Source organism: Rhamphochromis sp. 'chilingali' (genome assembly GCF_963969265.1).
Source record: "Rhamphochromis sp. 'chilingali' genome assembly, chromosome: 15".
Lineage (NCBI taxonomy): Eukaryota > Metazoa > Chordata > Actinopteri > Cichliformes > Cichlidae > Rhamphochromis > Rhamphochromis sp. 'chilingali'.
Genome location: NC_137942.1, coordinates 9,226,220 through 9,242,935, shown reverse-complemented (window position 1 = coordinate 9,242,935; position 16,716 = coordinate 9,226,220).

The window sequence follows — 16,716 nt, the reverse complement described above, 5'->3', positions numbered from 1 at the left end:
TTAGAAGGTTTAAATTCAACTTCAGCATCCTAGGACCCTTTGTGACACTGAAGGAGGAGGAACAAAGGTTCCTGCATCAAACCCTTCGGTCTAAACAATGGCAGCTTGGCGTGGTTAGCCTGAGGCGAAGCCATCTGCCACTGAGAGTGGAGTCTCTTTGTCGGCTATTGTGGAATGTGGAAGCAGATTGATGAGGGCCGGGTGATTCCTTTAGGCCCCGATGAGGCAGCAGGCAGCACAGAAATCCGAACAGACGCCACTGGGAACTCCCTCTTCTTCTGTCTCCACAGCAGTCACATGACGGAGCAGCCAGACACCAAAACCTGGGAACATGAAAAGGGAAAGTGTTTTCAGAGGTTGATGCAATGTGTTAGAAAAATCAGTAAAACTTGTGTTCTCCAGGATCATTCTAGGAAAAAGGCTTTATTTTGATCTGTTGCAGTGATAGCTTGAAGGAAAATGAGAAGAATGAATTTTCTTAACTGTGCTTCTTTCTCCTCTGCTATGTGGTGTGGGGGACCAAGGCTGGAGCCCTGCAGGTCATGTCCTTGCTGGGATGATGACCTCTAACCCTCTCAGCAGGTGTGTGTGGATGGCCTTTATTGAGAAAGGCCTGTCCAAAAGCTCTGCAGCTTTTGGAGTGGGTGGCTCAGTGAGGGGGGACAGGGCAGATGTTGTATGTGAAATCCCCCAGGGAAAGTGTGCCACCATTGAGGGAAAGGGTCAGGGCAAAAGGGCGGATCTCACACAACCAATACAGCATGCAGCCATGGTTTCCATGGCAGCTTGCTTGCATCACTAAGCTTTCTGTTGTCTGGGACATAAAATGGCAATTTAGGCTCTGGGATCTCTGGCAAAACAAGGCTTTATTTTGTTTCTGGTTGCAGATATTCTGCAGAACTTGGTTCAGAACCACAGGCAGGATCAGGTTTACTTTTGAGTAATTTTGCAGATGAAAGAAATATGAAGTGACAGTGAAACAGGAAAGCAGGACTCCGTGAAAACAAGCAGATATAAAAACAAAACTGCTGATGGTATATTGTTTAATTTTTTTTTTAAGCTGTAGCAGCCTGAAAGGATCTTTATTTACTGTTCAAATCATTCACCATTTTTTTAAATAATTTTTACAGTTCAAAAGTACTGTATGTGACTGTGTGCGTGTGATTTTCTTGCATACTTTTCTGTACACCACACAAACATGAAATCTTTATCTATAAACAGTCACTATAATAAGAAACCTTAATGTCTGTAGATGGTTTCAGCTGGGAGAACTGCAAAGCCACGGGGTGCTGTAGAAAAGGCAGAGATAAAAAAGCAGACCTTGACGTTCTGACAGTTTACTGTGGCTTCACTGTAAGTCATTTCCTTTGAGGTGATGGCTACAGAAGAATCAAGTCTTTGATCAAATCCTGGCTTCAACATCTTATCTCACCAAATGGGCAATAAATCATTCGCTTAACTGAGTGAAAGGCAGCCCAAAGATCCTGCTAAGCTAATTATGTCTTTATTGCAACTTTAAGGGAACTTTTTGTTCTTCAGCTAAAATCATTGGACAGGATTATATGTCATATTATGATAACATGTTACTCCAAAGCTTGTTAAAGACAATTTATTGTGGGAGTTAAACACAATTACAACTTTTATCAATCTTTAACATCAAAGCAACATTGACTATAAATCTCAAAAGTCTTGCAATGCTGAAATAAGGAAACCACAAAGTATACTGCAGCATCAAGAGCTTTGTTCTTCTCAAAGGCCGCTCAAATAAAGAGCCAGCTTGAGTTATAAATGGCTTGAGGAAACAACAGACATTACAAATAATTAAGCGGAAGCATTTTTTTGAGATGGCATTGACAGCAGAAACCTTACAGCATTTTTTCCCCTGCTAAACCTTGTATGTAATAAACCATTGGGCTAGGGGGTCCCTGTTTTCATACAAAGGACCTTTTCTGCAACAGTGCTCGTAGGCCAAATGCAAGAGCTATCAGTCCTGTGATGCATGACATTTGTATAACATCACCAGGGTCACGGCATAGACTGGAGTGGGTCAGGACTCTGGACAAACTGTGGATTTCAGTCGGCATGAAGAAAGCACAGGTCAGAGCACACTTAGATATGCATCTTAAGCCAATGCTTGCCCACAGTGACTGAAAAAGGGCCATCGCTCTATAAAGCTACTGTTGAAGAACAAAAGGAACAGTCTCAGAGGATAAAAGAAATATTATACAATATCAGCAGATGCATCAAAGGGTTCAAAAGTCAATTATTCTGTTCAGAAAACATGAAATAAATTCATTACAAGCCTTTTTAACTCAATAATGCCATAAAACATGGCAATGGGTATATGAGCCGAGAGTTATTCACAATGGTGGGAGTTTTACTATGCTGATCTTGGAATAAATTATATAATAATTATATAATATACTTAAATAATTATATAATAGATTATGGTGTATGTCCTGTATATGAAAAATGGATGGATTCATTGTCACCTACAGGTTAGTGAAGGCCTGTTGTGAAGTCTAAAGCTGACTAGTTTCTTGGTGTTTTGAAACATGGCCCATCATCTGACTCACAGGCGAACAGCTACTCGGCCATGAGATAAATTTAACTCTACTGTTTTTGTTATTCTTTTTTACTTTAAAAGGGACTCTATTTTACAAAATAAGACTTGAAACTACCTGCTGGGGCCATAAACTCATTAGGAAAGAGTTGGATGGATGGCAGTGGTTTGAAAAAATTTAATATTTAGGTCAAGTTTCAAGTTTGGAGCCATTTTTCTGCTAGCCAAAGCTGCATTTCATCAACCATGTTTGTCTTCTGTGGGGCTAACTCTTTTTATATTTGCAGCGTGTACATAACAACTAAAGAAAGGGGAATAGTAACATTAAAAAATTACATCAGAAGCACAAAGGAGATGTATGGTCTGGACTCCAACAATGGACATCTGTTAAAGATTCAAATGTCTCAACAAAACATCATAACCATTCAGCTGCCAGTAATATATTCTAATCTAGGCCAAAGTGGTTGACTGACTGACAGCCAGTGTTTGTTATAAATTCAGTCATGTCCCACTGTCACTGAAAATTGAAATACATTTGAGGTGACGAGAAAATGGACATGGAAATTAAGCCTGAATTAGTTTTTCAAGATGTGGTTTACAATAACTTTATCTGTGGATTATGTGGTCCAGGAATTTGGGCAAAAACTATGTGAAAGGAAACTGAATAATTACATTTACAGGGATTCAGAATTTAGGCAGTGATAAACAAGATTAATTGATGAAACTCTGGCTTCCTCTCTTCCATGCAAAGACAGAAGATAAGTATCTGTATCATCAACTTGTGCCAGAAAGGATACATGTACCGCCAGGCATCCACGAGCCAACACAAACATGGAAACCTCTTCACTGTCAGAGCAGAGGTAGAGGGAGGAGACCTTCCCTCTGATTAGCTGGAAAGGGTCATCATCCCCTGACATCTCTTTGTCTCTGCAGTATTGACGGAAAGATCCCGATTTCCCAGGTCACTACCGCTGCTTCGTTGGTCTTGGCCAGAGTTTGCCTGACGTGTCTCGGTGTGACCTTTGATGAGACAATGAGAACATAGTCACATATTCAGGAAAGGTGCACATGGAGATTGTGCCTTTGTAGTCGTGTGCTGTAAATACCATCCAGGAATAGCTTTTCTTGTGATATTACAAAAAAAAAAATTGTGGATGCAACAATGCATCAGGCTTATTGGTGTGTTAGTATTTAGCAGATAATAAATCGGTACAAACATAGCATGATAAGTATTATAAATGTATTTTCCCTGTCCCACACAGTAGTGAGGGGTTTACTTTTACTCTCAATACGTTTAACATCTGAGGATGGTGTCCGTGTTTCAGCCATGAAAAACATGACATCGGCCAGCTTTAGCCTCCGGACTCAGCAACAGCCTGGAAAAAACATGATACAGGCCACGCAAATAATCACAGAAGGATATCATATATTGAAATACCATACATCAGTCGGACAGTCTTCAAAGGCTTTAAGGACTTTACACTTGCCAAGTCATGCCTTAAGGTTGGATATAGAGTCCTCCGTAGATGAAAAATGACAGTTAAGAGCAGTATTCTTTCTAATTATACTCTTTTATATTGGTTTTACACGACTTTGCGGCAAGGTCACCCCAAAGACCGCATTTTACAACAATTCTTAAAATCCTGCGGTTTCCTAAGTGTCATTCCATGCTTTCTTGTTCATGAGTTGTAGTAGTGTAGAGTTCTGCAGTTTGTAGAATTTTCCATATGTTGCCGAGCCTTTAAAGAAGGCTTTTTGAGATGATTCCCTATAGCCTTATTCCCCAATCGGGATCCCACGTGTGTGTGTGTTGGCGTAGATTAGAATAACAGGACAAACACTGAGTAGGATGTGAGCCACCCAACTCTGACCTCCATCTGTGCGGTTTCCTCTCCATTCTTCCTGGGTGGGACTCCCCCCAGGAGGTCCAAACTTACACATACCTACTGTACCCCAGTCGTGTCTTCCATAGTGCAATGCTATGACCTCTTGGACTAGCTGTAGTGTTTCTCAAAGTGCCAAGGTTGGGGACCTTCATAGATGTGATTTTGTTGCAGTTGGGCTACTGCCAGCAGAGATATGAATCTCCAGTCATGGTGTAGGAAATCAAAAATAAACTGCAGAACACATTGAATTAGTGGGACCGGCTAGATAATCCACCTTTATCATAACAATTAAGTTAACAGACTTGTTTCTCAGAAAACATGTAGTGTTGACATCATTTATATCTGAGGAACATCATCTTAACACAAGACTTTGTGGGAAATGAGCTGCAGCAGCCTTCAAGGCTAAACAATGAAGCAAAAGAACAGCAAAGAGGCAAAAATTACACTTCCTTATTCTTTTATCAGCAGGGAACCATATATGGCCAAATGATTTGCACCTCCAATAACACTCCAGGGTTGAAAAATCTGTATGCTCTATAAAGGCCTGAGTCAGAGTTACAGCAGAAAAAAGAAGAATGTTTGAAGCCTGGTATAAAAATCACTTTTGTTTCTATAGTGAATATATCCCATCATAACAAACAGTGTACTGGAGCCGATTTACTTTAATAGATAACCAGTTTAATATTTATTAAGGCTTAAAACTGTGTGCACGAGGGTTTTAAATGCCACTGGTCACCAGTGACTCTGCATCAGGGTTAGGCAGTTCATTTTCTTAAGGGGCTGCATGAGAATCTATGAGATACTATTGTGATGGACATCAATAAGCTAAACTCGGTTCTGTTCAGTATTAATTTTATCACTCTATAAACCACTACTGGCAAGATTAGATGTTACAACTAGGCCCTATTTGTGGCCTGTTGAGAAAATTAATTGGCCATCCTTGCTCTATGAGGGTATGAACCGATGTTTTATTGGCTGCTTTAATTTGAACTATGAGTGTGATGAAACAGTTCAAGAGACACTGTTAAAAATAGTTATTTGATTTCAAGTAAAAATTAGAACTAACAAAAGAGAATTAACAACAGTGAAATATCACATCAATTCAATTTTATTTATACAGTGCCAAATCACAACAACAGTCGCCTCAAGGTGCTTCATATTGTAAGGTTGACCCTACAATAATACATACAGAGAAAACCCCAACAATCATATGATCCCGCCATGAGCAAGCACTTTGGCGACAGTGGGAAGGAAAAACTCCCTTTTAACAGGAAGAAACCTCCGGCAGAGCCAGGCTCAGGGAGAGGCGGGATTTATAACAAGTACGATTCAATGCAGATGACTGGAGAAGAAATACTCAATCCATCATGGGAACCCCCCAGCAGCCTACACCTATTGCAGCATAACTAAGAGAGGATTCAGGGTCACCCGGTCCAGCCCTAACTATATGCTTACTATATGTTCATCATGCCAATAAGGTAATGGTGATAGCATCGGTATGTTGATGTTTAGTAGCAATCTTAGTTCATTTTCTAATTAGCACCAAATACAAAGCACGACTAAGGCTGGAGGAAATTTTATTCTGACGATAGCAGCAGGTAAAAGGTCAAAGATCAGTTACAATTACATGATTGATACACAAGTTATGTATCCACTGGGGATGATGAGTTTATCTCTTCAACAGTTGTTAATATCATCCCTTAGAGCCATACTGGTAGCCCATCTTTAATACCAGGCAGTGTGCACTACACCTTTGGATACTGTTAGACCTCCATACTGAGAACAACTGTTTGTTTTTTCCAGTTGTTTATCTGTCTATCTCAGGGGTGGGCAATTCCAGGCCCCGAGGGCCGGTGTCCCTGCAGGTTTTAGATGTGTCCTTGAACCAACACAGCTGATTTAAATGGCTAAATTAGCTCCTCAACGTATTCCAGAGGCCTGGTAATGAAGTAATCATGTGATTCAGGTGTGTTGATCCAAGGTGAGACCTAAAACCTGAAGGACACCGGCCCTCAGGGCCTGGAATTGCCCACCCCTGGTCTATCTTATTCTTCTGAAAGTAGTACTGCATATCAAGAACACTTACAGATACAGAGCTGGTACAAAAGTCCCCTAGAACCAGGCATGAAATGATTAGAATTTGGTAGTCAAAGGTCACTGAAGCTCAACTATTCCTATGCTTATTATGACAGCATTTTAGACAAATTTGTAATGAAATCAAATGAGAAAGTGCTGATATTAAGACCATGTTGATGTTCTTCCTTGTGATGTTGTTATTTTATCCAAAAATAACTTTCTAAGTGCCATAACTCAAGAACAGAAGTCAGATTGTGTCTGTGTTAATTTGTGAAACGTTGTTTACTGTTATGACTACAACTTTGTGTTTTGTGTTTATGGGCAGACAAAAAAACACTTAATACTTTTCATTAAATTCCTTTAAAGTCTCATTTTTATCCAGTATGTGGAGACATGTAAACTCTAACAGCTCTGAGCTGGCTGGTGGTGGTAATTCTAGTTTTAAGCCCTGAAAATATACAAATGCCCCCACAGCTTATGTCTGCTTTTTTTTCACATGCAGTCTTTTAGGTTTTGCATACAGATACATGCAGACAGAGATGCAAGCAAGAATTTGTCTGGTTGGCTGGAACACTTCCACCCCGTTATGGAGAATGGGGTTCAGTCTGGTGTAGATCCCAATCCCCTCAGGAAGTGTGTGCATCAGAGCAAGCAAAAGGAAGTTTACACTGCTGCTCAACAGATCGCTGTTTATGTTGGGGCCACCTCTTGAGGATGCATAGGGGCTTTGATTTTTCAGTGTACCATTAGATGAGTCACTTTTTTCCATATGTTAAATGAAAAGCAAACAAAGTGATTATGTTGTTGTTGCTATTTGAGGGTTACGGACCAGTGGTATGGTGATTCTCTGAGTCTGGAAAGTTGGGAAGGCTTATTGTTAAATCTAAATTCAGTATCAGTTGATTGGAATACTCTAGCCAACAAAAAAGAATCTGAAAGCTTCTTAATTACAAAATCAATTGTTTTTATAGCTAAAGAGCTGACAGCCTCATAGATAAAGACAGAGTGACAGACAAAAACTCACTGACCATTGTATGACCTTTCATAAGGTCAGTCAGAGTTCATCCATTTTCTTTTGCTTGATTATGCTTTTGCTTTGCAGATTAAGCTTATTCTGTGAATACAGTTCAAGTCAATCAGACAGTGATTGACTGTGTTTTTCCTTTTCTATTTGATGTCTCTTGTTTTATCTTTACCTGAAAGTTGCTAAAGCAGAAAAGATTATTGTTGCTCTGCTGATCAGAGAAACTGACAATGAAACAGATTGTCGAGAAACTCTTTGTTTCCTTCCCTCGATTTCTCCACACAAGCATAGCAGTACTTGCAATGATGTCCTTCTTTAATGGGTCTGCCAAGGCTGTGTTATGCATATTCCTGTACTTATATGCCTAAATGCACTTGTCACAAATACAATATGAAACAGCAAATCTCTCAACTACTGTTGTGTCTAATTGTTGATTGTAACATGTTGAGAATGTTTTCATTTGGAATTTAACAGGATAGGAAAAAGTCGGAGAAGTCTTCATTTTTAAAGCAGTAGTGTTATAAAGATCCATACCATTAACTAGGCTCTTGAACCGAGGTTTCTTTGGTCAAAGTGTCTGGATTACTTCTTTGTGTAGCACCTGCTTTGGGCTACTAACCCATTACACAAGCATAGTTAACAACTTATATAAGTGTAAAAGATTGTTTGTGCTAGAGTAGTCTATTAGTCTATTAGTCCTTCTTCCCACAGTTTTGTCCACAAGTGTGGCCTAGCTCCTGCATTTTGCTTATAACAAAAATAGACTTGATGTTAAAAGCCAGGGCTTTTTAATTAAGACACATTTGCATGTTTAGCTAATAAAATGCACAACTGGGGCCAATTCGATATGGTTCATGTCTCAAAATAAAGCAGCTTGAAGCATTTTCTAAAAAGGGTTTTATACCAACTATTGGACGTAAATGTAAAACTTATGCCCTAATAAGTCTCCAAACACAAACACACACCAATCTGCTCTCTCTTCTTACCAAATATGTTTTCATACATGTTACAAAATGCCACTTTGTCCCAAGAGACAAAACATTACAAACGATCAGATTTCCTCTCTTTGAATTATGGTGGTCTTACAGATGCAATCTATCTTAAGAAACGAGATTTGGTGAGAGAAAAATGACGGCTTTGTTTTTTCTGTTGCGGAATGTTTGGGATTGGCTGTTATCTCCAACATGTTTTACGCACTGCAATGAAACAGAGATGTTCTGGCAGCCAGGCACACAATGGCACAGGGTTATCAGCCGTGTCACTTCAGCTTGTCTTGCATTGAAAACACCCCCTCTGTTTCACGGGAAGGTGGTCTAACATGTGCTTGGCCTGCAAAAGAAGTATGTCAGTCGGGGTCATAACTACCACTGAGGACACGGGAGGTGGGTGGGAGGTCATGCATTTTTTGCATTGAAGCGCTAGCATTCATTTGTCACAAAGGGTTTGAATAGGTTTTTAAGGTTCTTGTTTTCAGGCTTCTGTTGGATTGTACATAAAACCTCTCTGAGTAAGAACATTTCTCTAACAAAGACATGCCAAATGTTATTTATTTTCATTGTACCAGCCTACATCAACAACTCTCGCCCATAAACTGAACACAACAATGTCATTTTGATAGTACTTTTCTTTGATGTTACATTGCAGAATTGTTGGGGGAGTTTCTACTGTGTTATGAAGAAGGAAATTCAACCAACTATCTGTGAGGTCTGTCAACATGTGTGTTCTCCTTTTTCTGTCAGTGGAAAAGTTGCAGCCTACATCTGAGCCTCATCCAGAGTGAAATATTTTAATAATCTTATGATTATGGTGAGATTTTTAACATTACACATAACATATGCATGGTTGATTTAGAGTAGGAATCCTGCCAAGGTGGAAAGACACAAGATATCCTCCAGATTTCCTGAACTATGAATCACAAAGCTCTTAAACTGAAATTGAAAATGTGCCATCGTGTTAAATTTTATTCGTTTTAAGCAGGTCTCACTAAATAACCAGCATTTAAGTGGCCTTTAATGCTTAAGGAGGTCGAATTTGTAGGTCCTTCCATCTGATCTCTTTTGTTCTCTTTTCAGCTGTAATTTACTAAAGAAACAAGATACTGTTTTTTCCATTCATAGAGAAAATAATAAAGAAACAGGTCATTGTGAAATCCCTTTCACTTCCTTCCCTTAATGTGTGCAGCACACAAGCACAACTAGACCCCAAACAAAGGCTTTTAAAACTGTCATATGTAGCCCACACATTTTTTTAATAAGCCAACAAAAAGCCAGAAGAGATTTCTGCTGATTTAAGATGATATCATGTTGAAATTTAGTTATTTTCTTTAGAATTTAAGAGATGTCAGTTCATCATTATTTAAGAAGAAACTGGACATTAATTTACACATCATTTGGTTCTTTATCCAATCATCTGCATCCAAAATGTAAACATTTATTGCACTTTTGCACTCTGTGAATTATTTGTACGTAAATAGGGCCATGGCACAACCCAGTATCAGCCATGCTTTAGCTGTCAGGCAGATGATCTCACATTTGAGTCTAGAATACTTTTACAGACAAGTTCATGGTTGACTCAATGACTTCAAGGTGCCCAGGTCTGTAAAACAAGCCCCGATTCCCTGAATGTTGCATACCAGTAAACTGCCCAAACGTCTGCTTTCATAGAACTGCTCACACTTGTTGATAATCAATTAATCAAGTGCATTTGATTAGCGACAGAACCTGCTTGCCAGTTGGTAGTTTTCTTCTCTTTTTTGCAGTTTTTCTTATCATTGTTATTTGGGATGAATTTGTTGGGACGTTTGGGAAAATTGCGGTACTGTTTAAACACAACTGAATGATCCAGATCAGCAAACAGCCAAACTTCTTCTTCTGAGTTGCTCACACTTGCTGATTATTGCTCAATCAAGTGCATTTGATTAACAGCCAAATCCCTGCTTGAAGGTTGGTATGAGGTGTGTGTGTGCTCATCTGCTGTGTTCCGTTTCCACCAAATGCAATGTGATGCTCGCCAAAGGACATTGTTCGACAAGTCTTCAGAAGCTACTTAAGCTGTTCTTCCATTAAAGACAAGAGCCTTTCTCTTGGCAACCCTTCCAAACAAGCCATACTTGTTCACTTTTCTAAATGTAATGTCATAAATTTTAAAATTTTGCATGCTAACTGAGGCTTGTAACATTTGGGATGTAGATATTAGGTTTTTACAATTTAGGACCTGACCTGTCTGACCTTGAGATGAATTTGCTGGGACTTCCAGTCAATTAACTGATGATCAGTTAATTGACTACATTTGATTAGGAGCTACCTATTGGCTGTCACCTAATGTCCTATTTCCCATTAAAGCAAAAAAAAAAAAAGGCTGCATCAAGTCCAACAAAAACTTTATTTATTTATTTTTAAATGACTTCATGTGAGATTTGGGGGAACTTGTGGATTTGGAGTTAAACACCTGTTGGGGAAGTTAGAAATATAGAGAAACAAACCAGCAGCTATAGGATTGACAGTACAGTATGTGCAACTGGAAGCTATTGTCTCCTTAATGTAGTCATTGTGTATAAGCAAATGCATTCACTTCAGTGGGAACCGTGCCCCAGGATCAGTTATGTAAATACATTCTGAACACAGAGAAAAGAACTTGCTTACAAAGTATAAGTGGATTATATTTGACAAAAAGTAAAATGCCAAACTTACTTAACAAATACCCCTTTTATTATTTTTGACCTAGCAGGTCATTTTCCCATCTTCATTTTTACTGATGAGGTACACATTCAGACTGAAGTAATGAAAGTCTAATTAAGTTGGGCAGAGCCCAGTGAAAAATGGGCCACTGTGACCATGTCTGTCTGAGATGTGGGAACTGAGGTCACACATGAAGAGGAGGGTTTTTTTCTCATGATAAATGACCAAGTGAAAATGAAAATAGTGAAGCACAAAAATAAAGAGGACAACAACAACAAAAAAGATCTTCACAATACTGTGGTTTGGTTAAGTAGGTTGCGCGAACAGAATTTTTAAAATGCAACTAACTGTGGTTACCCAAGGCCACATAGCTATGGTCTGTGAACACTTTCTGAGCTAGATGGCAAGCAAGTGGAATTTCTTCTGTCTATTGTGAAATTGGACTTTAGACTGATGAGATGAGACAAAGAGCAAATTAAATGCCACTGTGGATTTTACATTACATTGTTATAATTCTATTTCCTACAGTGTATGAGGGGCACTGACAGCTGATTTATTAAAAATAATAATAATAAAATAAGATTGCGCTCTAAAAACAGTGGCTGTGAAAGTCAAAACAATCTGTGCTTTAATCACAGACACCACAGTAGTTTGCTGCAATACGAGATAAGAAATAAGATCCACCAGAGGAGGCAGGATGGGGAGATCGATTACTCTGAGGTTTCCCATGATTCTGACTCTCTCCGGGGAGACCGAGCTCCTGCTCCAGCGCTGCGTGGGTCTCTTAACTGTCATTATCACCAATGGGAGCCACAATAGGTCAGGGAGATGAGATAACATTGTGAGCAGTGGAGCAGCAGGTGAGAGGCTCAACAGGGCATGATTAGGTATCCGGGTCCCAGGGTGTAGCATTGCCTGGGGCCTCGGGGGCCTCGGCCCCACCATCTGCCAGGGTGAATTCTTCTCACTGCACAGGAACTGCTCAATAATAGCACAAACTGTTGCTGAGGGGCGTTCCTTTGAGTTTCTCCTGTTACACTTCATAGGGAGAAGTGTTACACTTTACAGTGCAGGTCTTTATTTACCTTCTCAAAACACGAACTCAAAGAATTCAACAAAACAAAAGACTAAAACTTCTGGTATTTCTGTAGTAATTCTGTTATTTATGTAGTTTGTATTCATTAGCAATAGATGCCTGTTCGAGTACAAATGAATATACATTCCATGAGGACACAAGTCACCTGGTTTATCTGAAAAAAGCACATGTTTAATATGTAATCCAGATTCTGCCTGATCAGGGCTCCAGTGTGAGGCCATCACTCAGCAGGAGCACACCCCGGGGCTGCTCTGATGACAGCCATGCTGGATGGTTCACACATGACCCAAAATTGCTGCTGCACACAACACCCTGTCCTGTGACCCGCCAGCACCAGCCGCCCTTTTGATCTGATGACATGGTGTAAAATTGGAGATGCCCACCGCAGTCACACATGCCAAACATGCAGTTTGTATGACAGGCAGGCATGGACGCCGAGAATATTGAATTAGTAGATGTCGTGTAAATCTGCAGTGTAGCTGCATGGCTCTCGACTTACCAGACAGACCAGGTGAGCAGTTATCAATCAGCGTTTTGTAACAGATACTCTTTGAAGTGTTCGAATTTTGCCCTTCAGCGAACGTTCACTCACATGCAAACAGGAATCATAAGGTTAATAAAAGCATGTTTTTACAAAAGCACCCACAAACTGATGAGTCTGCAAGTGAAGAGCAGCAGCCACATCTGCTAGATCACTTAAAATCAGTTAAGAAGCTCAAGGTGCTGCTGTAGATAACGGACACTGATAACTGTGACCAGAACCTTTAACCTTAAAGACATAGATCTTGACATGCCTATTAGCCACCATATCCACTTTCACTGGCTTTAACTGAAGGCCATCCAAACCCATATTTAATATATATGACTGCAGTGTGCAGCCTGACCACATGGCACTTTGTTTGTGGCCGAGAATCGTGTCATAATAATACGCCTTTGGACCCTTTTTGTCCGTTCAAAAATATAATGGAATGGCCAGATGTGGAGGGTGACCCCATGTTGACCTGTAGTGGAGTCTATAGTGTTTGTGTTGTGCACCCTAGCAGGCCGCCACAGGGAAGTGGTGGGTTTAATGGTTCTGTATTATATTGCAGTAGAAGAAAAAAGTCTGTAGCAATATAATACATTTATCCCTCATAGGGTAGACTTAAATTTAGAGGTGATTTTTTGAGATTCAGGAAACAAGCTTACCTTTGTGTTGAGCAGTCTGTTATTTTGTCTGTAGTACAGACCACAGAGTGAAAGACTTTATCTGTTAAAGCCCAGGCTACTCTGTATTACACAAAACAGTCTCTGCATCTGCTCAGTCCATCAGGTCTGATGCCGTTAACAGCCTCCAAACAGCCCATGATCAGGCTCCAGCTTCGGTGACTTTGCAACCTCCTGCTGGCTCACCAGAAGGGCTCTGTTTTGATTGTTTGATTACCCTCACTGGGATGACCCTTAAAGTTAACATCCCTACCATTAGGTACACAAGTAAGCATGGCTGCAAGCATGCTCCATGACTCTGGATAAACATGTTGGCAGACTGGAGGAATGTGAAGTGACCTGGCTGTGTGTCCACTGTCATGGCCAGAAAATATATAGATAACAATGTTTAAAGAGTACTATTGAACAGAAGAACATGTTGCAATACTGCTGTTTGCAGATATTAGCGTGCTGAGACCCCTTTTATATGAGTGTGCTAAAAAAAAATATGCTTTTTACAGAATACATTTGTTTCATATGCACAGAGGGCCCGAGTAAGCCACCAGTGATGGATGCTCTACTAAATTCCACTCTACACAGAATCTATCTTCACTTTTTGTGATGCCTCCAAATGGAAACTTGAAATTAGTTTAGCAGAAGCGTGACTGGTTTCTCCATCTCAAAGCTGAGCCCTGAATTGCAGGGCTTGTGTTTCAAGAAGTGAGGATGAAAATGCAAATCAATACAGGTTTTTTTTGTTGCTGTTTTTGAATTCAGCAATCAGACTTGCGTGGAAGAAAATACACAGAACAATGGCACAAAGAAATGTATGTCTGCATCTTGTGCGTCAGAAGTTTTGAAAACTCTTTAGCTTAAATGATTAGCACAGTTTATCTTAGCTTTCTGGATCTATGCACAACAACAGCAACATCGCCAGGCTTATCTACCCGTACATATCCATCACAGTTTTGACAGTCAGTTTTGGTTTATTATGGTTGCTCAGACTTCTTAAGGGATCAGACCTCTGCCCTCAGACAAACACTCCTTGGGAGCATGCTTGCACTCATGTGGGCTGGGGGTCCTTCAGGGCCATCATGCTCCCTGGGGTGTCTGCTTGTGAGAGAGCCTGTTATTCCGAGAACATCCTGCAAGCCCTCCCACCCTCCCGTAGTGTCGGCAATGAAGGAGAGAAAGAGCTGGGAAAGCCCCGGTACAGAGGACAATTTGTGGTTTGAAGCTGGGACACTGCTGTTTAGGTAAACACTGCAGCATGGGTGGAGAGCTACATTATTATTATTACAGCAAAAACAAAAGTAAAAACTGTAATTGAGGGAAATATTTGTTTTTCCATAGCAAAGCTTCAGAAGAACAGCTGCTCAGTCTGCTAATCATTAAATGACTTACATGGCTAAGCTCACATTAACCACTTTCTCCTTTTCACATCATCACCATATGTCCCACAATCACTAGAGCACTGAGAAAAAAGCATGTACTGTTAATAGTGACTCCTCTGTCACGGCACTCAGCTAGCAGACGGTAAAGGGGGTGGGGGGGCTGACTGATTCCCACACAGAAGAGCTGTCAGCTTCTCAAGCAGAAATAAGGACAAATGCAAATGAATCAGCTGAGAAGCACACTTGTTGTGTATTTCTCTGAATCTCAGACACACTGAGCATCTTTGGGCCTTAACAGTACAAAATAATGAGGTCATATTGTGGCTGCAGCATTATGCAAGTGTCATTTTCCATATCCAAGAGATATGATTTGAAAAAAATCAATGTAATGTATTTTATTTATTATCATTATTAATTCATGCATTAATTTTACATTTAATTACATTGTGGTTTGTTTTGATTTGTTTGTTTGTTTTTTAAGTATAACTAATACCATTATGTTTAATTGTACATACATACAGATTAAATTCAAACTGAATTTCTGTTATTGCTGCTGCCCACCTGCAGTACCTTAATGGCCCAACAGGAGGCCCTGAATCACACCTTTGGAATCACTGAAATAGACATTAATGTTATTCAACAGTAATCCAATATTATTTTATATATTATTATATAACTCTTCTTTCTGTGAGAGATGAAAATGCATATTTTATGCATATTCATAATTCATTTGTACTTTTCTTTGTTTTATTTTTTTTACCACTGTTGCCACTTTTACTTTGTTGTTTATTTATTGTATTGTACTATTTTGTGAGATCAATAAAGTATATTCTATCTATTGTTTTCTTATTATTATTATATTTTATTATTAAAAATTCTATTAACATAATTTTTATTTACAAAGCAAGTATTGTCATTTGTTTCATGAATGATTGCAATCGGACAAAATCTGGTGGCTAATCCATTTACCACATATGTTAGATTCAAGAGTAAATAGATTCAAACAGCTATCTGTTGCCCCCTGCTGGTGATAATAGGGAGATTGGTTAGGAACAGGTTGATGCATTTTGATTGCTTAAAAAATAATTATGAATACATGCTACAGCATGACCCAGTGTTTGAGTGAGACACTATGTGGGTTTTTTGTTTTTGTTTTTTGTGCACAAAACTAATTGTTTTTTTAGACTCTCAAGACTCTCAAGTGGAAAAGTGAGGTTGAAGAGGTCCATTTGCATCTTCCATCTCATTGGTCCAGTAGTCATTTCATAATCTCTTTTGTGCTTTTAGTGCCATGTCTAGCAACTGCATGGATTTAATGCTTTTTACAGGCTAATTAAAAAACATACTTATTAAGCTAAATGTTCCATCATTGCCAAGCTGCTTGAACTAGTCTTCAGTTAGGAAATAACTCTTTCAGCCTTAGGACACCCAAGTTATTGAAGGTAGAATTATTTACAATTTATCACTAAAAGCATTTGTAGGCTACTAGAAACACCTGCCAGCTGCAGTAATGTACCTTGTAGGGACAATCTATGGGATTTATTTTATTAAAACAGTAGAGCAGCCACCCTGAGAAAGACCAATAAAGCTGGTAAGTGAACTAAAGCACTGAATATAAAAATATAGATTCAACTTTATCTACTCAACTTCAAAAGCCTCACCTTGTTTGCATTATTTTGTCTACTAGTTTTGAGAAAAACAATGTACACTCTCTTTCATTTCTAAGGTTTAATTTATGAAGATGTAAAACATGTTTTCTGTAGCAGGGCTTACATGACCTCAAACTATAGTCCAGATGAACTACAAAACATATTA